Here is a 25,261-nt window from a genome sequence, read left to right as displayed (position 1 = left end):
AGTGGCCGTTAATGAATGCCCCTAATGAACACAAGAGCTCCCACCATTGATTCCAATGGGAGTCAGGATGCCTAACACATCTTTGTAGGTACGAATAAATTTGTCGTGGTCGAGTCACCTACAAGATCCAACGAACAAGGGATATTAATGTACTCCCATTGTTCATTGGCAAGAGTACTTGCCATTAAGGCATGCAAGCCTCTAGGTGTTTTTTCAATGATACTTAGACTCTAGGACTTTGACTCAAGCAGGGTTTTATTGCAGAAATGAAGGGGAATGGTAATGACATGGAAAATAACAATAAGGAAATGCATGGTGTATGAATAAGAACTCTTGCTGTGAAAAATGGATATGGAGATTGTATGCTTTATGGACATGGAAAATGGGTGGAAAATCTTTTGCAAAATGGGAGTGCAAAATAATGGTTCTAGACATGGATTTGTCTTTAGAATTTTTCATGAAATTAGTCGTTGGAAGACCAATTGTGCGCACAATGTAATCTCCTTATGATCACTTGATTATCCTGTAACCTGTAAAAAACTTGGTACAAAGAAAACATAAGTGTGCTCATGAAGAAATGGCCAGTTCCTTCATTATTCTTACGCAAAAATTTCATACCAAATAAAACAAATTAAGGACAGACAATGTGTTAAAATTGACGTAATCATGATTTTAAAATCAATCCATTCTTAAAATAACCATGGAAAAGTAATACTCCCTGTTGATGTTAGACGAAATATGTTCGGCAAAAAGATTGGCATTAGAAAGATCTGTTGTGTTCTGCATGTTAGTATTTCATATAAAAGTATTCAACAGAAAGCTAGTATGAGTTTAATGCCAACATGAAGCTATTATCGTCATAAGAATCCTCCAATCAATTCTCGAAATGTGTCTCCAAGTATCCTATTTTTTATTTTCATGTCTGCGTGAATTTTGTGAATTTTTTTTAAAAAGATAAAAATAAATGAAAACATCATTTTTTATGTTGATTTTACTTTTTTTTTAAACAATAAATTAAAAACATAAATTTTTTAATTTATTATTCAAGTTGAATTTTCTTTTGAAATTGTAAAATCAACAAAATTTATTTAGAAAAACCTAAAAATGAACTATCACTAAAATGAAGTTAGTATTATTTTTTTTTTTTTTTTTTTTAAAGAAAATCTTTTTTTTTTTTTAAAATTAAAAATAAATGTAAAATAAAAATGTTGTTTTGATTTTTGTAACCATATTAATATAATTATAACATATTAATATAATTAATATACTAATACAATCATAATATATATTAATACAAGTCAAACATTACTTAAATATGTAAATCAAAACAAATCAATCGTTAACCGATTATAACTAAATATATACAAATCTAAAAACATATAAATGTAAATCAAAACAAATCAAAAAAATAAAAATTATTACTAAAAATATACAAATATAAATAAAAAGAAATCCAATCGTTAAATGAAAATATATAAATATAAAACAAATATAAAAATATAATATATTACAATAAATACAAAACCAGTTTAAACTAAAAATGGAAATCAAATCCAAACAAAACGTGCATGTTGGCAGGTGAAGGGATATGGAGGTTTTGTTTTTCGTTGATGTACCTATGGATGAAAGTGCAATTACAGCAACGCATTACTGCTCCAGCTATTCTTTGTGGGCAATGCAGTCCCCGAAAAACGACTTCTGGCAGAATTAGTAATGCGAGACGGACAGGCTACAAAGTGCTGAGCAGCAGCAGCGGCCATTTTATATGCGGTCTCTCCTTACAAAGTTTGTGCGATACATTTGGTCATTACTCGCATCAATGTCCAGAACTTTCACCGTGTCGTTCTATTTGCGCGAGTCTTCATCAAATGGCATCAATCAAGAATAACAAGTTGCAGTTACAAAGTATCAACATTAGGGAGGGATTTGAATTTATTTGATGTGACGTACTATCCCCAACCCAAATGGAGATTTGAAATTATCTTGAATTGACTACTGCATTCCTCCAATTTACAACACAATATCGCGCCAAACTGTCGGGCAAATCCAAATGATAGATCTGATCCACTTCTACCAACAGGGTCTCAGTCACATCATGCCGAATGAGTTCAAAATTTGGATGCCCAATCCATTTCCTGAGGTTATCTTTTGATCCGGTGAAGAAGTTGTCAGCAACAATCACCTCATTGTTGCCAGATTCCATCAATCGATCTACCAAATGAGATCCAATGAAGCCAGCTCCCCCTGTCACTAAAATTCGCAGTTTTGCCTGTGAGAATTTCGAGTAACGTAAGGGCGAGGGAGTTGGAGGAGGCCTAGCAACCGTCTGAGAACTAGCATTAGTAGTAGCTCCATTTGATGAATCAGCGGCAGCCATCGTCAAGCACTCTCGTCTTCTACCTGCAACAATATAGGAGAAAATCTTTTTCTTGTTCTTGCATGCCATTACCAACAGGTAACCAAGAAGGAGGCTTGCCTTCATTGGGAAGGTTGCCCTGTCCAAGCTGCGGTGTGTCCCACATCTGCCATTTGAATACACCATCTCCACCATCTAGAGACAATGACCGCAAACCCCAAGGCTCCGTGATTGGATGGATTTGGTCTCCAGCAACATGCACTTCAGCAACCAGTTCTGAAGGCAGTAGTTTAGAGATGGGAGACTCAATGGGCGCAGGTCTCTGTATTGGAGCAGAAACAGGTCCACAAATAGGGGACGAGACACGAGGTGTTTGTGTGCCAGAGACAAGTTTAGTTTCAGGGCCCAATGAAAAGTTGCGCATTGATTCAGAAATAGGAAGTAGCAGTGGAGCTTGAAAGATTTCTCAGGAGAAGGGGTTTTCATCATAAGCATAGAACCCACCAGCAGTAGCATCACTGCAAAGTCCAAGAATTCCGCCAGAAATCGAGTCAAAATCATGGTCAAAATGCAATTCTTCTCTGACTTTTTGATTCAATAAATGAACAGGTTTAAATTGTGATGGCCATGATTAAGTTTTTTTTTTTTTTTTTAATAAATAAAATTAATGAAATTAAACTTATATCTAATAAAAAATGGTTAGTTTGAGTGGTTAGTTTCCAAAAAGTTGTTGTTGTTGTTTTTTTTTTTTTTAATCTTTTGTTTTTTTTTTTTAATATTTTGCATTTTTTTTCAAAAAGTTGTTTTTTTTTTAAATGTTTTGCATTTTTAAATATCTTAAAAAAACAAGGAAAAAGGAAAAAAAAGAAGGTTATATTTTTTTATTTTATTTTTTTTAAACACAAAAGAAAATGGTTAAAATTTTTTAATATCTAAAAATAACAAAAACAAAATGGTTAGTTTTTTTTTTTTTTTTTTTTAATCTAAAATAAAAAACTATTTAAAAAAAAAAAAAAAAAAATCTAAAACTAACAAACTAAATGTTTTATTTTTTATTTTTTAAATCTAAAATTAAAAAACTAAATTTCATCTAAAAAATTAAAGATGTTTTTTCCATTCACAAAATTCTTTATTGTCATGTTGCACATTAGTTCTCCAGCAAGAGTAGTTTTATTCGAACGAAATCAATAGATTTTTTGATCTTCCTGATCGCACGAAGCGCAGGAAGAGAGCATACTAGTCGATTGATTCGTTTTTATTCATGCAGGGGGGTGTTTTTGAAAAGACGAAATTTAAAACTAGCTAAACACTAAACTTATCAAAAAACTCAAACTTAAACTTCTTTGTGAAGATCCTGCTGTCACCAGGTCTCACAAGTTATTTTGTCTAAAGAAAAATAAATATTGAATTAAATTCTAATGCCTAATCCCTTAGCACCATCCCCGGCAACGGCGCCAAAATGTTGGGCAATTTATTGGGCTTAAATTGCTGCATTAAATTATCAACCAGGGAGACTCGTAAGCTTGTGATGGTGCCAACAATATATATGCAAGAGTAGGCAACTAACTCTATGTCTAATGAAATTATTTAAGATTCAATACAATATGCAAGGGAAGAGGCTCCTAACTAAGGAGGTCCTGGTTGTCCTTCCCTACAGTATCATAGAGAAATCATTCATAAAACCAGAAACTTGAAATAAAGACAAGAGAATGAACTTTAATTGTTGTTCAGATTCAAAGAGAGAGAAAGACTAACTTAGTCTCTTGATTGTCCTCTCATGTACTAATCCAAACTAAACTAAGATTCATCCATAAACATAAGAAATGAAATAACTTAAAACTTAAAAGCATAAAAGAATGAATTTCAATTACCATATAAATCAATGGAGAGAGAGCCTAACTTAGACTCTTGGTATCTCCTCATATGATACTTGAAACATAAAAGCAAAAGAATGAATTTCAATTATCATACAAATCAAATAGAGAGAGAGAGCCTAACTTAGACCCTTAGTTGTCCTCTCATATGTTGATTAGATTCTAATTTAAAACTCATTCATCAATCACAAACAAATCCTCAAACATCTAAACAAGTAAATGAAATAAGATCTAATATGAAATAACATGTTTCTCTCATCCTTTTAGAGTGAGCTCAATTCTCCTAAGAACAAGACAAATTATTCCATATACTACATTAAGCAAACTTATATCTAAAAACTACATAATGGAAATAAAACTACATAATGGAAATGTATGAAAAATGAAGCTTTATTCTATGCCATCATAAGTTGGATACAATGCTCTAAGAGTCCTCCTTTTGGAATGGAGGAGGTACTCCTATTTATACAATGAGAGGAGATAACAAACTCATAATTATGATCCACTAATCTCTCCTTTAGTTCCATACATTTCTCAACCATCTAGACACATAACCCTATCCTCCATGATTTCCTCCATGAGGTCCATGATCTTCTCCATGATCTTTTCCATGAGGCTTATCTTATCAAATTCGAATTTGATCATTCAAGGCCACATAAAGATGCCATGGAAGCTTCCTTGGAACCTACACATGTCACCAAAACAACCCGCTTTCCATATATAAAGTAAAATATATTATTTTCTAATATTTAATCAAGCATTTCTCTCAAAAATGCTTAAAAATAAACAATATTTGGAAAATATAAATGAGACCCATTAATGGTGAATAGTAGGGAAAATGGAGTGACAAGGTGATGAATAGTGAGCGAAATAATGGAAGCATAGGTGAAAAATGTATGGTAATGAGTGCCATTTTTGGAGCCCAACACAGCAGCTGGGCCTTCAGCTTCAATTGGAACAACAGTTGGATTTTGGGCAGGGTTTTGATCAATAGAGCGATTTTTAGTCCTCCGCCGATTTATCCTGCGGTTTCTTACTGCAGTGGTCATCTTTTTCTTACTGGTGGTCTTCCTTGTCCTCTGCCTTGCTTTCAGAATCCTGATCTGCTGGTGGAGCTGGGCTATTATGCTCAATAGCCTTCGCTGTTCCTTTTGTAATTCTCTAATTTCTAATGTTTTATTAGAAGGAACAACAAGCTTTTTGCTGCGTTTTGGGCCGTGACTAGTCCCTTGATCTTTCTCCTGGGGTACTTCTTCACTGTTTTGTGCTGGCTGTTCCGGGGTAAGAACCCTAGCTGATTCCGTGGCTTCGCTTTCTATTCTCACTTCTTCTGGAATTTCTTTTGGTGCCGTGGGAATAGATTGTTCCCTCTCAGTATCTCCTATCTCTTTTTCATCATGAACGGGCAGATTTCCTTCCTCTGCCTTTTCTGCATGTGGTTTTTCAGGTGCATCTTCTTCCTGGGGTTTGTCACGGAGGTATGGTGGAGTGGAAGTTTGGCCATACTCACCCATATTGGCCAAGATTGCGCCCAATTCCTCTTCTCCCACTGGGTCCTGTGGTGGGCTGCCTACCTGCTGTCCCATTTCCTCCTCCTACCTGGATTGTCCATCTTCTGCCTCAGGATGCTCAATTTCCATTTTAGGGTTCTCGGCTTCTATCTTAGGATATTCAACTTCTGTCTCAGGGGGCTCAGCTTCTGTCTCAGGATGTTCAACTTCTGTCTCAGGGGGCTCGGCTACTTCATCGTTTTCTTCTTCGGATCGCTTAGCCTTCTAGGCCTCCCCTTCCTTTTCTCCTTCAACTTGTTCTTCTTCTATTTCTGGTCGTCCGGGTTGTTCATCCTCAATTGCCACTGTCTAGCTAGTGCTTTCCTGGAGTTTTTCCAGCCTTCCTCTTATTCGGGCTAACCGGACTGATTTTCTGCGTTTCTCTGGCTGTTCCGGTGTCTCAGTGTCATGCTTCCGCTTTGCTGACTCCTGGCGGGTTTCGGGTCGTTCAGATGTGCTTGCAACAGGTTTTTGTTTTCTTAATTCTCTGCATTTTTCTGGACATTCTGGTGTGCTTCGAGTATGTTTACATTTTGGGGAAGGTGCTGTCACTCTCCCCTCAATTATTGCAATTAATTCTTTCCAGCTACTTTGCTGCTGGGTGAGACTATGACTAACTATTAGTCGGATTAATCCATGGTGGTTGACAACTGATTCTACAGGCTGTGCCTTTTTCAGGCTTCGTGCAGCGTCATGGAGTAAAGAATTCAAAAGTGCAGGAAGGTTTACAGAGCATTTCTGCTTTAAAACAGCGAAGAGTTTAAGGTTTCGTGGCCTTACCACGTCTTTTCTCCCCTCGCAGGTGATGTAGCTTTGCACTGTTCTCGCTAATTCTGCCAATGGTTCTCCTAGCGTTGCTGGCAGGACTCCCTTCCCTTTAACTGTTAAGCTCTGGCCTTCGTCCTGGAAAATTTCCATGATCTTCTGGAGTCTTTCCTTCTTCAATGTCCATACAGGTCCGGTGGCTGGTAGTCCCGAGACTTCGGCAATTATATCGTCGGTGACTGCTATCCGCTTCCCCCGCACCGTGGAGTGATCCTCCTGCAGGTTCTGCAGAAATTCCATCGCTACTGTTTCATTGGACTCCTTCAGGCGACTGAGATAAGTCAGCCACCCTGCTCTTTCCAGGATCTCCCGAGCAACAGTGGAGACTGTCAACTTTTGTGGTTTGCTTCGAACTGCCCTGCCTCCCATGGTTTCACTGTGGATTCACAATGGAACAGCAGCTGCTTGTGCTGTTTGAAACATAGAGAGAGTAGTGATCGTCGGATTTGGAAAAAAACATAGAGTATGCAACAGAAATGAGTTATGAACAACAAATTGTATAGAAAAAATAGAAATGTCATGCCGTTAAACCGTGCCATTTCCTGGTATGCTATCTTTCCCGAATAGTGAGCTGACACATAACCCGAGGAATCATGAGGTGAACCTCCCCCCCACAATGCGATAGGCTGGCCCAGCCATCAAAGAAAGGAGCGGCACCCCGAACTATAACCAAGTCATAAAGGAACAACCTATGAAAATATGCCATGTTTAGAAAAACAACGGTTTACCGAAATCGAGGCGTAAAGTTAGATCGCGTATTACGTAAGAGGCTGCTGTGATATGATGCGAGACCGGGGGATAGGACGTCTGTCGTACTTGCCAAGTCTCAAATGGTCATTGTCACCTCCTTTGCCATGATTGGTGTAATAAATGTCCATTCGGTATATAATTCGGGAGATAATGTATGATTAGTGCCTAGGATATAAGAAACAAAAGAGTATTAGTATCCTACCTATTGGTGTAATTAATGTGACTTCGATACCATTAACAGTGCTCTGCTACCGACAGGTGTCCATAACCTTGGCAGAGTTTTTTATTTCACCCCCGGAACCATGATCCTTTATGTGCATATTAAGGAATGTGATGTCAACATGTAGGCCATTATGCTGGCTTGGTAACCAGGTAGCCATAATGCCATTCACGAGGAGGGGCGAAAAGTGGGCAGGCCGGCTCGTGATGAGACCTCCTGTTCCAAGGTTTTTTATTTTACTATACCTTTTGGACCATATCCCTGGTGTGGTGGCCATAGTGGGAATGCCACTTCACTTCCATCCTCATGATCATGGTAGGCTGGCTCTTGATGAGACCCCCTATCCTGCATTTGACAATTTATAATTCATTTGATTTTTCTTTCTCTTTTTTTTTTGATAAAGCACTATTCCTTATATATCCACAAAGGGTGGTTCAACACTCCTTAAGAGTAGGAATGGTGGAAGAAGTCTTATCATCTCAATAGGAGGATATAAACCCTTTGCTCTTATTCTTGAACAAAATCAAAGAAAAGAATGGCATGATAAAAAATAACCAATCAGGGCAAGATTAGTAAGACAATGATAACAAAAGATAAGTACATCCTTCCTTTTGTCCTCTACCAATACATAGCCTTATAAAGATAGCGATTTATAATTGCCTGATTTCAGTGTGTTGTGATTTTGGATTCATTGCATAAGTGCATCGCTTGTCTCTAAAAGACTTTGAAAGAATAGGGGCAAGAAGCATCCTTACTTGGACCAGCAAGAGGTTAGCTGTGTCACAAAGAGAGAAGAAGTATACTAGATGAATAAAGGAGCATAAGTTCGAAAAGTGCAAATGCCGTTCCTTTTGGAAAAGAAACAGCAGAACACAGCAATGTCGTTCCTTTTGAAAAAGGAACAACAAAAATCAAAATGTGCTGTTCCTTTTGAAAAGGAACAACAGGAAATCAAAATGTGCTGTTCCTTTTGAAAAGGAACAACAGAAAATCAAAATGTGCTGTTCCTTTTGAAAAGGAACAACAGAAAATCAAAATGTGATGTTCCTTTTGAAAAGGAACAACAGAAAATCAAAATGTACTGTTCCTTTTGAAAAGGAACAGCAGAAAATCAAAATGTGTTGTTCCTTTTGAAAAGGAACAACGGAAAATCAAAAAGTGCTGTTCCTTTTGAAAAGGAACAGCAGAAAATCAAAAAGTGCTGTTCCTTTTGAAAAGGAACAACAGAAAATCAACAAGTGCTGTTCCTTTTGAAAAGGAACAACAGAAAATCAACAAGTGCTGTTCCTTTTGAAAAGGAACAACAGAAAATCAAAATGTGCTGTTCCTTTTGAAAAGGAATAGCAGAAAATCAAAAAGTGCTGTTCCTTTTGAAAAGGAACAGCAGAAACATGCAAATGCCATTCGTTTCAGGAACGACAGAAAAATTGAAATCTATGTATGCACAACAAGTTTGAAAAAAAAAGATTATGTACAAATTGTGAAAAGAAATGAATTCCTTAATGAATTATGGGTGAGGAAGATTTCTCTTCCTCTCCTAAGATCTCCATATCAGCGTCTCTGCGTAGCTGTTGGCAGAAGGATTCCCGAGGGAGTGGTTTACGATAGAGACGAACCCGGTGGCCATTCACTTTGAAGGTATATCCAGACCCGTCAATGATAGTTAAAGTGATGGTCCCATTGTCTTGTACCTTATGGATTTTGTATGGTCCTAACCAACGAGTCTGGAGTTTCCCAGGGAAATCCTGAAACCGAGAGTCATATAATAGGGCCCAGTCTCCCTCATGGAAGACTTTGTTTTTAATGAGGGCATCATGCCATTTAGCTCGCTGCTATTGAATCAATGCTGTCTTTTGTAGTGCGGAGAGCCTGATTTTGTCCAATTCATTGATCTGTTGTAGTCGATTAATCTGTGCCTCAGTTAAATCTAAACTGACTTCCTGTGTTGTTCGTAATGTTTGGATTTCAAACTCTATAAGGAAAATGGGTTGTTTTCCAAACACTAATTGATAAGGTGAGTAACCAGTGGTGCTTCTCCATGTTGTTCTATAGGCCCAAAGTGCTTCAGGTAGTCGGGCAGCCCAATCACGCCTATGTGAGGCAATGGTTTTTGTTAGGATCGATTTTATTATCTTATTGCTGCTTTCTACTTGTCCGTTCACCTGTGCTGGACATGATAATTATTAAGTGTTGCTGCTAACCTATGGCCAGCAAATTGTGGTCCTCCGTCTGTGATTATTTCCCTTGGAAGGCCATAACGTACAAATAGATGGAAGAGGAACTGTATAATGGAGTCCTCTGTGGCCCTTGGCAATGCTTCTGCTTCAACCCACTTGGTGACATATTCTGTTGCCACCAAGATATATGTTCTCTGATTTGATGAGGGGTTGATGGGTCCAACGAAATCAAGAGCCCACCGCTCAAATGGTTCGATGACTAACTGAGGTTTGAGAGGCATCTCATCAGCTTGACCAGGACGTCCTGCTCGCTGGCAGCTGTTACAGGCTTGGAAAAATTTCTTTGCATCTCTGAAAATCGTGGGCCAGTAATATCCTGTCTGTAATACTTTGTGTCCCGTTCTACGCTCAGCGAAGTGTCCCCCACATGGTTCGTCGTGACAGGCTTTTAGGATGTCAAAGATTTCATCTTCTCGAACACATCTCCTAATATGCATGTCTGCCCCTGTATGAAACAAATAGCCCCCAATCCAGGAAAATCGAGTACTGTTATGAACAATCTGTTTTCGCTTATTAGGGGTTAAGTGTTTTGGTAGTTTACCTACTGCAAGGTAATTGGCAACATCGGCATACCAGGGTGTTTGAATGGCAACAACAAACAGATGTTCGTCCGGAAATTGATCTTCAACTGCTGCTGCATCAACTGGCTTTGGCATTCTCGAGAGAAAATCGGCTACAAGGTTCTCTTTGCCAGGCTGGTCCTTGATTATGATATCGAATTCCTGCAATAAAATCAACCATCTAGTTATTCTGGCATTTGTGACAGGCTTATTTGCTAAGTATTTTATGGCGGAATGATCCGTATACAAAATAACAGGATAGCCTGTAATATAATGTCTAAATTTATTGATAGCATGTATTACAGCTAGGAATTCCTTTTCAGTAACAGTTTAATTTAATTCAGCAGGGGATAAATTTTTGCTGATATAATAGATAACATATGGTTTTTTATCTTCTTCCTGCCCAAGGACTGCGCCAATGGCTGTATCTGAAGCATCAACTGATATTTGAAATGGCAGATCCCAGTTTGGTCCTCGCAGGACTAGGGCTGTAGATACAAGCTTCTTTAAATCCTTGAAAGCACGTTCACATTTGTCTCTCCAAAGAAAATCAACGTTACCAGTTAGTGCATATAAAGGTGCAGTAATATGTGAATAATGTTCTATAAATCGTCTATAATATCCAGAAAATCTAAGAAAGCTGCGTACCTCTGTTTGAGTAGTAGGAGTGGGAATAAGCAAAAGTATTTGGATTTTGGCCGGGTCTACCTGAATGCCGGCTGCTGTGATATAGTGTCCTAGAATAAGTCCTTCAGTCATCATCATGTAACATTTTTCGTGACTTAAGCAGAGCCTGGTAGCTATACAACGTTGTAGGACTTTTTCTAGGGTATTTAGTGCTGGATCAAAATCATCTCCATAGGGTGTAAATTCATCCATATACACTTCAAGTCCATCATTTATTAAATCTGCAAAAATGCTAAGGATAGCCCTTTGGAATGTGGCAGGAGCATTACATAGGCCAAATGGTAGGACTCGGTAGGCAAATGTCCCCCAAGGACAAGTGAAATTTGTTTTGTCCTGTTCTTCAGGGGCAATCTGAATCTGATTGTATCCACTGAAGCCATCCAGGAAGGAAAAGAATTTTTTCCCTAGCACTTGGTCTATGAATGGGAGTGGAAAGTGGTCTTTTTGTGTTGTTTTATTGAGTTCTTTGTAATCCACACAAATTCTCCATTTCCCATTCTTTTTTGGTACGACCACAAGTGGAGAGACCCATTTACTATCAGAAATAGGATAAATAAAATTAACATCTAACAGTTTCTGAAGCTCCTTTAACCACATCTTTTAAATGAGGATTGAGTCTTCTCTGCGGTTGACGGACAGATCTAGCATCTTTTTCTATATAAATGTGTTGTGTACACAAATGTGGGTCGATTCCTTTCATATCAGGGTAATCCCATGCAAATGCCTGTTGATATTTTCTTAATACATGGATGAGCTTAGTTTCTTGTTCAGATGTGAGGTTGGCATTGATATGTAAAGTCTTTCCCGATTCAATTTCCACAATTTTACTATTTGCGACAGAAGTAACAGGTATTGTTTGATCATGTGTGTATTTCAGAGGATCTTCCTCTAATTCATTATCAAATGCTGCTTCTATCATGTGACATTGTGTGCAGGATTCAGCTTCAGTTTGACTGATGAAACTATTAATGGCATCATCTTCTGTTTGATCTTTAAAATCAAGTGCCTCTTGCAACGTCAATGGAGATCTAATGTTGTCAGTAAGGTATGATACAGGATACTTGTTAGTTTTAATTATTGTGAGACTTGGCTACGCTGGAGGGTATAGAACCAAATTCTTAATATCGGGTCCTTTAGTTATGGTCATATTTCCTTGCCGGCAACCAATGTAAGCATCGGCGGTGGCAAGCCAAGGCCTTCCTAGGATTAGCGGGTGTTCACCAAGTCGGGTTTTTGGATTAATTATCAGGAAATCGGTCGGATATTCCCAGGAGTCTACAGAGACCATGACATCGTGTATGGTACCTTTTGGTCTAATCACAGATCGGTCAGCTAATTCTAGCAAAGTAGAGGTAGGTTCTACAGAGGTAATGCCGACTTTTTGACAGGTGGTGGTTGTTAAAATATTGATTGTAGCTCCTAGATCAACTAAGGCATTAGACAAGGTCTGATCGTAAATTTGAACAGTTACAATTGGATTTCCTGGGTCTTCATATTTGATGGGTGTTTCTTTCCCAGATAAGAGATCAGATAAAGTACCAACTACTTGGACTCTTGGATTAGTTGTTATATTCCTCCTTGGTTTCTTTATGCACAATTCTTTAATAGTTTTTGCATATATAGGAATGTCTTGAATGGCTTGGAGGAACGGGATTTTTATGTACAAATTTTGTAATTCCCCCAGAATGTCAAAGTCAGGGTACTGTAAAGGTCGAGGTATGACTAATCGTTCTGGGAATGGGGGAGAGGATGTGGTTGCTTGATTATGAGACTGCTGATTATTTACATCCTCTCGTTGCAATTGATGTTCTCTTACTAACTGATCTTCATTATGAACTGTTTTATCTCCCTCATTTTGAATGATACGTCCAGATCGTAATTGAAGATCATTACACTCCCGCAGATCAGGTCCTATTTTTGGTGATTCAATGATTTGAAGAGATTGGACCAGTCTGTTGTTTGGATTGGGGTTGGGTTGGGCTGGGAGTTGCGGTCTCAAATTAGACTGGGGATTTTGTTGTAGAAATGGCAGAGTAGGTTGAAGGAGCGGAATAGTTCCTACTGGCTGTTGCATCGGTCTCTACCAGTTTGTTTTCCAGGATGAACCTTGTGAAGTAGGGGGAGCCCATTGCAGAGGATATGGGCTATTTTGCCAATATGGTGAATTATAAGGGAAATTCGGCCAACTAGATTGATTTGGATGATTCAGCCATGGGTTTGAAGAAGGAAACGGTGGTGGTGACCAATTTGGGAATGGGGGTGGGGCTGATTTTGCCACATATTATATTGTTGAGCGTTATATTGTGGAGGCTGAAAAGAAGAGGTTGGGTCTGAAAACATACCAGATTGCCTTTGCTGCCACTGGCGGCGTTGGTTGATCAAGTACACTGATTCTGGTTCTTCCTCTGCTTCCTTATATACTGCCTTTAATCCAGGAAGTGAGGGGTAGCTTTCCGTAAGATGATCGTTTGTACAGATGGCACATGTTTGGACTGTATCCAGTGGACACTCCTTGTGGCTATGTTTTTTTTCTGCATCGGGGGCAGAAGATTGCCAAATTCTCTTCTGCCTCCATCTGCTTCTGCTTGGCTTGCATAATATCAAGTTGTGTAGTTAGTGTCCCTAGAATATTAGTTTTAAAATTTTCTAATAAATTTCCAATCTCCACACGCGTTACTCCTTCTGTTGCTATCTTATTGTCTCTTGCAAACCGATCATATTCTGCCGGTTTTATTCTTGTGCTGCCTCTCGAACTCCTGATGCATAAATCAATAATGTCAACAAAATTCTCTTGATAAATATCCCCTTTTCCCATAATTTTTAATGTTTCGATCCACTGTTCCTTCATGCCCCTTATCAATGCAGATTTTAACACATTATGAGGTAAAGGTAGTGATGTATAAGGAGATATTTGTAAATTATATTGAAAACGTTCCACATATTCCTCTAATGTTTCGTTTGGTTTGGCTGTCATTTGAAATATTTCATCTTTCAATTCTCTAGACCTACAATAATCCTGATATTTTTTTAAGAAGGATTCTTTCATCTGATCCCAATTGTTGATGACCCCACCACCTAGTCCCATAAACCATCTTAGAGCAACCCTTTTTAATGTTGAGGGGAATAATTTCAATTTCTGGGGATCGGTGGTGTAATCATATCCCCTACACAACACATCGAATTCGAATAAAAATGCATCCGGATCTTCTGATGTAAGACCGTGAAAGGTTGGGATATGTTGAAGAGGGATAGCTTTCATGGGTGCATTTGCTGCAGAATCCACTATAGGATATTGTAATGTAGAGGTTTGAGTATTTGGCTGATTCTGAGCCATAGGATCAAATATGTGCCAATAACCTTCTGGGATATCTAGGAGGGTATTCCTAGGTTGAGAGGGAACGATTTTAGCAGGGATAATTTTAATGGCACTTCCTTTATCTGGGATAAGAGGAATACCTGATGTTTGAGGAGATTGAATTCCTTCAACAATGATTTTCGCAACACTCCCCTTATCTGGGCTGTTTAATGGCTGATCTGTTCCAATGGGAGATTTTGGTTCTTCTGTTTCCCCTGTTTCTCCTTCTCCTTCACAAAAGTTACTGAAATTCCCTTCCTGCAATAGTTATGGAGTAGAATTTTCAATTTCCTGAAAGTCCTGCTCTTCAGTTTGACTATGCACCTCAACAAAGGCTACAGATGGTGATCCTGTGGCCTGAAGGGAACTAGTAGGCTGCTTAGAAATGGTTTTCCTGAAACCTACTGATGGCTGAGATTTTGTTTTCTTATAGATTTCGTCTATGAAAGTTGTTCGGCCAAGGGTCACCGGCCCCTTAGCTTTTTCAGGTTTGGATGGAAGCTTGATATTCTTTTATGGTTTTTTTTGCTTAGTCATGCACTCAAATAAACTGCTAAATTCTATTCAATCAAAAGCAAATCTGTTAGGAAAGCAGACAATGGAGCAGGGCTTTTACATGCTCCGTACGCAGGTTCTTACCTTTCGTTTTTAAAATCCAACTCTTTCCTAGCAGGTTCATACACTACTCTGAAAAAAACAAATGGCTACACTCTTTCCCCGGCAACGGCGCCAAAATGTAGAGCTATAAAAAGGGTCTCTTTCACCTCTAATTACCTCACATTAATATGTCAATCCGGGAACGTTTGGTTATTTCAAAGAGTGACTCAATCCGAGGCTATTTTTCAGAGTAATGCAAGTAGTACAACGTCCTACAAAATACAAGAGTAAACTGATGCTTGTCTATAACTAAATTCCTTCAAATGACTAAATCACACACTCTCAAAATATCAGTCAAGGGTCCGACAACAGTAGTCCATCCCTTTGGAAACTGATGGAAAGGAAACTAGAGCATGGATCGTGGGTCTGGGAGTAAGGCAGTAAATGCAGAGGCTCACTACAGCCACAGATTGTCTCTCACACAAAATGCGAGTAAATGAAACGACAGATAGAAATGGAACGACAAATAGGAAATTAAACAGTAAATCTAGAAACGAAAAACAATGCTTAAAATGGAACAGCAATTCTGAAATGGAACAACAATCACTATAACTAAACCTCGCGAGTAACAATCAAACTTTATCCTATCAACTCAAAAGCTCTTATCATAATCAAAACTCCAATCTTTCATTCTCCAAGAAAATCACGCAATCCACTAAAGGAACAACAATAACTCTCAATTATGGAACAACATGTGAAAGTCATACACACATAACACTCTAAGAAAGTAATCTAAATTTAATCCCAATCATCAATAGGAATTATAACTGTGTTTCCAAATGGAACATCATGAATTCTGGATTATAAAGAACACACCTTTCAAATAATTATCTTAACACACATACTTAGCATATGAGCTTCATAACACAAGGATAACACTGTTCAGTTGAATCTAATGAGATTTCATCCACTCTGAAAGTATCGATAATATAATGCAGAATCAATGGAAAGAACATTAATGAACGAATCTTAGCAGAGCATGTGATGTAACTTATAAAGCATATTAGATTACCAACTAGTGACGATAAGCAAACCACGTAGAAATCAAATCGTAGTGATACAGAAGCAAGTGTCCTCCGGGCCCGGGCCCTTAGCCTCAAGGGTACACCGCTTTAAACTAATCCAGACGCGAAGATGAGATAATCACCAAGTTTATATTAATGCATAAAACAGAAAGTACAATGAGCCAAGTTCAACGAGACTCGATGATCAAAGTTAAGTCTTTAACAAAAAGTTACATAAAAGCATCTCCTCCTCAGAATAACAGTGCCGTCCCTTTCTATAAGGGTAACGACGGAGATGTCTAAGTGATAAGATAAATAAAGCAGCTTCGATCCTGAGGGATTCGCAAAACTGTTAATCCCTAATCACTTCTTTCTCTTCCGCCGAGCTGGTGCCTTTTCCTCCTTTTCCGGACCGGTTTGCTTCAACTTGCTTTGCCTCGTCTGCACTCGGTCCTTCGTCAAAGGGATAGTAGTTACCCTGTTCTTATCTTCTTCTTTGGAACAACAGCTCCTCGTTTTTACCCTTTCCTGCACAGGAGAATGACAGCTATCAGCGGATAAGTCTTTGCATACTAATTCCACGTATTCTACCACAATTCTCTATTGTTTTCCTCATTCATGATGTAAAAGATTCATAAGTTCTACTGAAAAGCCACTAAAATGATCATTAAAAACATACCTTTTAGTACTCCACATCCAGCTTCCTCTCCAAGTGGATATTGAATCTTTTGAGCCATGACTCCCTATCGGCATTGATCTCTTGCTCCAAGGAAATGAACTCCACCCTCCTCCTTCGGGCACTTTGGCGGTTTTGCCAAATGTTCTGTAACTCCATCACCACTTGTTGATCCTCAAGTTGCTTGTTCCTCTGCTCCAAATACTGTATAGTCCACTGGGCTCTATCCAAGTTGGTGGACAAGGCATCAATGTCTGCTTGCTGCTCCTTGATGGTTTGTCTAAGGTTTGCACTTTGTGGGCCCATGTCAGTATCATCACCCTCAATGAGGATGAAATCAGTCTCTCGCTCACATGATGGTCCTTCCTCCTGTAGAGGCCTCTTACCTCGGTCCTGAACCTGCTGTGCTGATGGAGGAAGCGAGGCCCCTTCCACCCCGGGTGGAGATAACACTTGCTTCGCTGCTGCAAACAACCGTCTAGTGCCTCTATGATAAGAGATGAACACCGACACACTAACAATCTCATGGTCCTGTTGATAAGAAGGTCCACCTGTCTCATGCCCAACCTCTGAAGGTCCCTGTGAAGCTCTGAAAAATTCACGAGAGATGAAGTCATCCCAAGTGATGCCCTGTAAACCAAGCTGATGAACGACCAAAATTTTGACGAGAGAAAAATGATAAAGACTATTGAACTGCTACTGAGGGGTCTTGTGCTGCAAAAGAGTGGTCATCTTCTCTATGTTTCGGCATATGAAATAAGGAATGTTCATCATTCGCACCCGAGTGAAATGCATCAGCAGCCTGATGTGATAAGCATACAAGTGGGAGAACCGGCCCTCACAGGTGAAATACTTCATGATGAGTTTCATTAAAGGAGCATACTCATCCTTGAGAAACCGAAAAGGAAACACTCTCTTGAGCTGCCTCAGAAAACCAGGTTTGATGTATGGTTCATAGTGTTGCCGGTCAATCTTCTGTCTCTTATTCCATGGTTCTCCAATGTTTGGTATGCCGGTTGCCAATGAAATGGTTTCTGGTGTTAATGTGAAAGTAACACCAGCAAGAGTGGCTTGATCACCATGCAAATGCAACACAAATAAGTGGGCCAACTCATGATGAAACTGAATATTAGCAACCTTCTCACAAAATTCATAACATGACTGATGCTGGAAACAAAAGATGGCAAGAGGGCAGGCCTGCAACTCGGCAAGAGTGGTAGGTTCTTCTCTGATATGTCTGCCACCTCTATGAGGCCTCCTGGGTGCATGTCCCTCCGTGGGTGAGTCACTTTGGGTCTCTTCTTCATAATCATATGAAGGATCAGATGCCATAACTGTTGGTAGACAAATTGGCTTGGAGAAATAGGTGCTGATGTGTCAAACTGTGGTGGACTGTTTTTGGTGATGTGCTTGACCTCTGTATCGATGCGTTTTGGAAATTTTGGGGCGAATTTAGTAATTTTCGGGCTTCCTGGCTGTATGCACCTCGTAGCATGCCCAATGCGTCGCACCCCACCTATGTGCCGCGCTCGTGTTAAAATGCACTGAGTGCTAAGGCCCAGTGCGCTGCGCCGGCTGTATGCGCTGCGCCTCCTGCTTAGTGCGCCGCGCCGGTAATCTTACAACGATTTTCGCCCAATTTCTCACTTGCTCACCAAAATTGCTCTATCTTGCTTCTCTTTTGCAAATGAGCTTATCACATGAAGAAATAGCTTATAAACAAAGAGTTTTTGAAATTTTGGCTCATGAAACCTACTTTTATAATGTTTTGGATTTAACTTTATCTTTAAACTCTGTTTTTGAACTTTTTCACTGCTTTTTTCACTTTGTGATGAATTTAATGACCTGAGCTTGCTTGTTTTTGCAGGTGTTGGAGCTTCTGGGCTAAGGAAAGAAACCAGGATGTAGATGAATGAATTTACAATGAGGATAACAAAATTTTCATGATTTTTTAACAATTAAAGCTAAAAACTTTGTTTTTTCCTCAAAACAAAGTTTTGAGGAAAAACACATTTTTGAACACTTGATGATGCAATTTATTGATATTGAACCCTCCTCATGGCTTGCTGGCAATTATTGGACAATTTAACACATTTTTTGATGAAACCCTAATGAAACTCTAGAGCTAACTGACCATGAAACCCTAAAGACAATCTTTGCAATTTTGAGGATAAAAAGGAGACTGTATATGTTTTTTTTTAATGAGCAAATATGTGCTAGCAGGTAGATAACATGAGGGAAACTGGAGGAATGCCACTACTGTCAGATGATCTATGCGCCTAATGGAATGAAAATGATTGGGTGGGACACCTAACATGAAATGCAACAAGAGGATTTGATCTCTGATGAAGGGATGACAATACCGACTCTAACATTGGCTCCAATGGGGATGGCAGCTCCTTGGAGGTGCCAAGAACTACAGATCTCTGGGAAAGCAGGCAGTGCCTCGTCCATTGGGCCATGGAGTTAATAACTTCGACACAACAAATCAAAACTCTTGACTGAAAAACTCAATTTCAGGATTGAACGTGACTCAAATTGACTCATTTTCAAGACTGAAATTGACTGAAAGACTTAACTTGAACAAACCAAACCAAAACTGAAATCAAACTTCAACTTTATAGCCTTCACCTCGGGCCCCAAGCTGAAGAATGAAGACAACACACTCTTGCAATGGAATTTAAACAAACTGGTATATACAATGATGAATATGACAATAGAAAACCGTTCACACAATATACCGTTTTAGGAGCCGACCATTGACCGGCCCACCAGGATAGTCTTCGCCATTCAGCTCTTGCAAAAGGAAAGCATTCTGGCCCCGATGTGCAGCAATCTTGTATGGTCCTTTCCAAAGATTTTCAAATTTGTCGTGCTTACCCTTCTCTTCATTTCTTGCATCCCACTTTAACACGATATCTCCGATTTCAAACCTGTCCGCCTTGGCTTTCCGGTCATATATCCTCTTAATTCTTTCCTGCAGCTTGGAAGTATGCTGAAATACCTCTTCTCTAGTTTGTTGCAAATGTATCATTTGGTTGATCCTCCGCTGCAAACCATCATCCTCACTGCTAGCTTCTTGCAACAATTTCACCACCGAGACAGCCAAAGAGGCCGGGAAGACTGTATCCACACCATACACAAGCTCAAAAGGAGACATGCCAATGGATTTCTTTTGACTTATTCTATCTGCCCAAAGTGCATTGATCAACTTTTTGTGCCAGCTCTTCTTGTTAGTTTTTAATAGCTTTTTGATGATGTTGACAAGAGATTTGTTGGAGGATTCTGCCAAACCATTACCTTGTGGGTAATAGGCTGTCGAATGCCCCAAAGTGATTTGATACTTATGACAAAAATCAATCATTATTTTCGATTTAAAAGCTGCTGCATTGTCATTGATCAAATTATTTGGACATCCAAAACGAGACAAAATGTTGTTTTCAAGAAATGAAATAATTACCGAATCGGTTGCCTGCCTTGTTGGAATTGCCTCTATCCATTTGGTGAAATAATCCGTCGCTGTGAGGATCCACTTATGTTGAGCTGAAAAAGAAGGATGGATATCACCAATAAAATCCAAACCCCATTGCTGAAATGGAGCGCTCACTTCAATGGGCTTAAGTGGTAAAGGTTGCAACTTCTGCTTACCTTGAAAAATTTGACATTCGTGACAACTGGCCACTGTTTTGTATACATCAACAAATAGACTTGGCCAATAATACCCCGCTCTCAAAATTTTATTGGCTGTTGTCTTCTAGAAAAGATGGCCTCCGCAATCTCCTTTGTGAAAATCTTCCATCACTTGTTTCGCCTCTTCTTCTACCAAACAATTTAGCAGGACACCACCGGGATCTTTCCAATTAAGTGCACCATTCATGATACAAAATTTTGCAGCCTTCAAATTCAATGTCCTACTTTTGTTCTTGGCCATTATGGGAGGTGATGACAAATTTTGAAGCACAAAAACAATGTCTGAATACCAAGGAGAAAGGAGGAAAATTTCTGATACCTGAGGGCAGATTTTCTTCATCTTCCTCAGACATAGTAGCAATTAGATTAATGTCCAAAGCGTGCAAATTTGACTCAACCATAAGTTTTTCCAGCCCCTGTCCTTTAATGAGCTTTGTCGGTTTGATTTCTACATCATATTCTAGCAAGGCAGCAATCCATTTGCCTCTCCTTCCCTCCAGATCTATTTGCACTAGGACATCTTTGACAACAGCATTAGGAACATAAGCAAGGATGTGAGAATGTAAAATATAAACCCGAAAATCTTTTAATGCTTTAACCACTGCAAGGGCCTGTTTTTCAATAATATTATACTTCAATGCAACATCCCTTATGGTTCTATTGAAGAATGCAATTGGTTTTTTGAGCTAGTCTCTTTTCTACATCAAAACCGCTGCCATAGTATGATCCGAGGCAAAGGAAAACAAAATAAAATCCTGAGTGTAGTCCGGGCTGATCAAAACGAGAGCTGAAGAAAGAGCTAATTTCACCAAATTAAAAGACTTAACTGCTTCTTCGGTCCACCTTACTGTGCTATCTTTTTTCAACATGTTTGTGATTTCTCTTAAGTGTTCTGCAAGATTGGGCACAAAGCGACGTAAGAAATTAATCTTACCATTGAAGGATTGGATTTCTTTCTTACTTCGTGGGAAATCAATCTTTTGAATGGCCTCCACCCGTGCTGGATCGATTTGGATGCCCTCCTTTGAGATAATATGCCCGAGAAGCTTGCCTTCATCCATGGCGAACAAGCTTTTCTTTGGATTGAGCGAGATGCCATACTTCCTACACCGCTGAAAAACAATCTTCAAATGATAGAGGTGCTCTTCATCTGTATTAGAGAAAACTGTTAAGTCATCAAGATAAACAACTAGAAAAACATCTTTTTCATTGGAAAATGCTATATCCATTGCTCGCTGAAAGGTTGCGCTAGCATTTTTCAATCCAAACGACATCTTTGCATAATGAAAAGTTCCCCACGGAGTGGTGAACGCTGTCTTGTCACGATCATCCTCATGGAATAAAATTTGGTTATAACCTGAATAACCATCGAGTAGTGACATCTGTGATGCTCCAACTACTCGCTAAAGTATGTGATCCATCTTGGGCAATGGATAATTGTCTTTTAAGGAAAATTTGTTCAGATTTCTAAAATCAATGCATAACCGAATCTCTCCTGTTTTCTTGCGGACAGACACCAAGTTTGAAATCCACTATGAAAATCTGATGGGAACTATGATACCAGATTTATACAACCTGTTCAATTCCTTTTTGATTGAGGGCAACAACTTTGGATTTATTCTTCTTAGCTTTTGGCGAAAAGGATTTTGATTTGGCTTGATCAGGATCACATGCTGAATTATGCTCGTGTCATAAGCCTTCAAATCTGAATAATCCCAAGAAAATACATCAGTAAAAGAGGATAACAAACTGATATATTTTGCCTTCACCTGTGGGGGCAGCGCCTTCGATAATTTCACCATCTTGGGATTTTCAGCTGATCCAATGTTCACATCTTCAACTCCTTTTTCAGTTGGCAGCAAGGTCGGCTTTTTAGCCACATCATCCTGATTGAAAAGCTCCTCTAAAGGTATTAAACCTTTTGGAATGATGTTATCTTTGATGTGCAAAACTTCCATCTGATTGACTTCTATATTCTCATCATCATCATCATACTCCATATCAATAGAAATGTCCTTGAATTTACCTTTATTTTGCAGAAATTCATTGATCTCCTCATCATCTTGGAACACTTGCCAATACCTTTGATTGTTGGGGACAACCGAGCGATGCTTCACATGAATCTGAAACTTATTGTTTGAGTTCATAGGCATCTTCAAATTGCTTGCTACTGTTGCAAGTGAGTTTGCTATGACATTCTGAGCACGGGGCACACAAGTGATAGTATAATCAGAAAATACCTTCAAGATATCCAACACCGCAGTGCGGTAGGCCCACATCCAAGAATGCTTTGCTTGGTATTCACCTTTCACCTGCTTGATGACTAACTCAGAGTCGCCATACACTGAAATCATCTTAGCATTTAATTTTATAAGAAATTTCAAACCAACAATCAGAGCTTCATATTCAGCCTCATTGTTTGAACAATCGAAAGCTAATTTATAAGAGCAGACCCTTACATTGCTTAGCACTTTGTTTGGGGCGAAAACCGGGTTGCGTATCCAAATACCGATTCCAGCACCTTCCCTTCCTACAACACCGTCAAAGTCCATACTCCATAGGCCTGTTTCATCCTCTTCCAAATGCTGAAACTCTTTCTCTTTACCTTGCTGTCCATCAATATGTTGCTGCTGTCGGACTGCTGATTTTTCAGCGATGCCATCAAGTCTTTGCCGCTCTTGTCTCAAGACTTCTCTAAAATTTTCAGTAATCTCAGGAATGTCTTCTACTTCCACTAGTTGGCTATTTACATCATTAAAACTATCTGAATACAAAACAAATGACTCTAGATCAATATGTACATAGTTGATCGGATGATTTACCGGTTTCTCCTTGCTAGTGATCATGTACTTCATTTTCTGCTCCCGATATAGTTTCCTCATCTGATCGAACACGGGAATCGTAGCATAGGAGAAATCAAGCTGCATTGTCCCTTTAATATTTTCTCCCCAAGATCTGGAAAGAAGCATGCCAAATCTGGGAGGTATATCTGCCACCACCACATCCATCAAAACATTTTTGGCCGGAATCTGATCCAAACTGACCACCAAATCTTTGATAAGCCCGATGCACCTTACTCTACTGGAATCGAAAGAGTAAAGGTCATGGTATTTCCTAGTGATATCCAATCCCAATTTCTCCATGATGGCTTTCGGCATAAGATTATGAGAAGCTCCAGAATCAAACATAGCATTATGTAAAATAAAGTCATGCACCCTGAGACTGATATAGAAAGGAGCAACATCACTATCTTGGGACTGACCTTCCAAAGCTGGCCCAAAGATTAATTCGGGACTGTCATCCTCCACATTTACCATATCTGATGATGGATCTAAGCTCAAAATTTTAGACACCTGACCTTTATAATTGCTATTCTTCATCAACTCGGTCAAAGGAATGGATATTTTTAACTTAGCAATTTCATTTTCTAAGTTAAAAACTGAAAATTTTTCTACCTCTTTTGCTGGAACATCCTTCTTTTCTGTTTTCTCCTTTGACACATTTGGCTGGGTTGGTCTTTCATTTGCTGATGTCATTTTGCTGCTGCTAGGATCAACTGTCTCTTTTCCCTTTTTCTGCACATTGGGAGGATCATTCTTTGACGCTGCTGCCTCCTTCCTTTTCTGAATTGGATTTACAGGCACATCTCTATTTCAAAGTGAATATTGCCATTGATGAGCTGATAAAGCATCCATATATCCTCTTTGGTAATCATCAGACTCTTCCTCAAGAACTGTCTCATTTTCCATAATAAAATTTTCATCCCCTCGTTCAGTTGAATTCTCGGAGTACTCCTCATCTTCAGTGATGTAAATTGGCATGTCATCGGGTGTAAAGAAATGATTTTCTTCTCCAATCACATTCTCCTCCTCTTCTGATTCCAGACCAAGTACAACATTTTGCTGTAGAGGTGTCTTCACTTGCTACTACGCTGTTTGATCTTGGGGTCGCTGCTCTCTTTGTTTGATCCTGTATTGGGGCTGCTGCTGGCCACAGAAATTAGGATTTTTGATCTGTGGTTCAGGCTTGTGAAGTTTCAATCTATCCAACATCTGTTCCACCTTTCGAAGCACTTGATCTGATGAGGAAGATTCTTATTTTATTGTAACTTTCTTTTCAGCTCTTGCTCTAGCTCTCTTGGCCAGCAGATTTGCTTCAATGCTGATAGCAATCTTTTGCATGTCTTCCAACGTAGCCGGATACTTTCTCTTAATTGGTAAGCCATATCAGTCTCAAAGCCGCCCGGAAACTTAATCAAGGCTAGCCCCATGGGTGGCTTTAGGTGATCAGGGATTGCATTATAAAATGAATTGAATCTAATACAGTAATCTTGAATAGACTCACGAACATTTTGTTTGATGTGCTCGTACTCGGAAAGAATTTGAAGGGGATTTTTCTTCACTTCCCAGTGGTTTAAGAATTGTCTCTGTAGATCGGCCAATGTAGTGACGCTTGCAGCCGGCAGGGCCCTGAACCATTTCCTTACTTCACCACAAAATTTTTGTACAAACAGTCTCATGATTACATTTTCTGCATCAATCTCATGAAGATCGAAGAAATCCGTCATTCTGTCCACATGTTGCTAAACTGTGAAACCATGAGGGGTGCCATCAAACAAAGGAATTTTGCTTTGATAATCGGCCGACATATCATCGAGATTTTCAGGCAGTACAAGAGGTGCAAAACGAGCAACAATTGCTCTTGGTGGATTTGCAATCGGTCTTGAGGATGTTGGGGGAGGAGGTGGAGCTCATGTATGGGGAGTATGAGGAGGTGTATGTGGGGGTGAAGCAATCTTGGCTATTTTAGGAGTAGAAGGA

At 39.2% G+C, this 25,261-nt stretch overlaps 1 pseudogene; it reads right to left on the bottom strand.

The window, feature by feature from the left end:
* Positions 1–1,978: 1,978 nt before the first annotated feature.
* LOC149148907 (UDP-glucuronic acid decarboxylase 6 pseudogene) lies at positions 1,979–2,377 on the bottom strand (annotated as a pseudogene).
* Positions 2,378–25,261: the final 22,884 nt, after the last annotated feature.

This window comes from Pinus tabuliformis, chromosome 9 (genome assembly GCF_031772625.1).
Source record: "Pinus tabuliformis cultivar Carrire ecotype Pingquan chromosome 9, CPIR1, whole genome shotgun sequence".
Classification (NCBI taxonomy): domain Eukaryota; kingdom Viridiplantae; phylum Streptophyta; class Pinopsida; order Pinales; family Pinaceae; genus Pinus; species Pinus tabuliformis.
The sequence above is the reverse complement of the archived record's forward strand: the minus strand, read 5'-3'. Positions and strand labels throughout refer to the sequence as shown.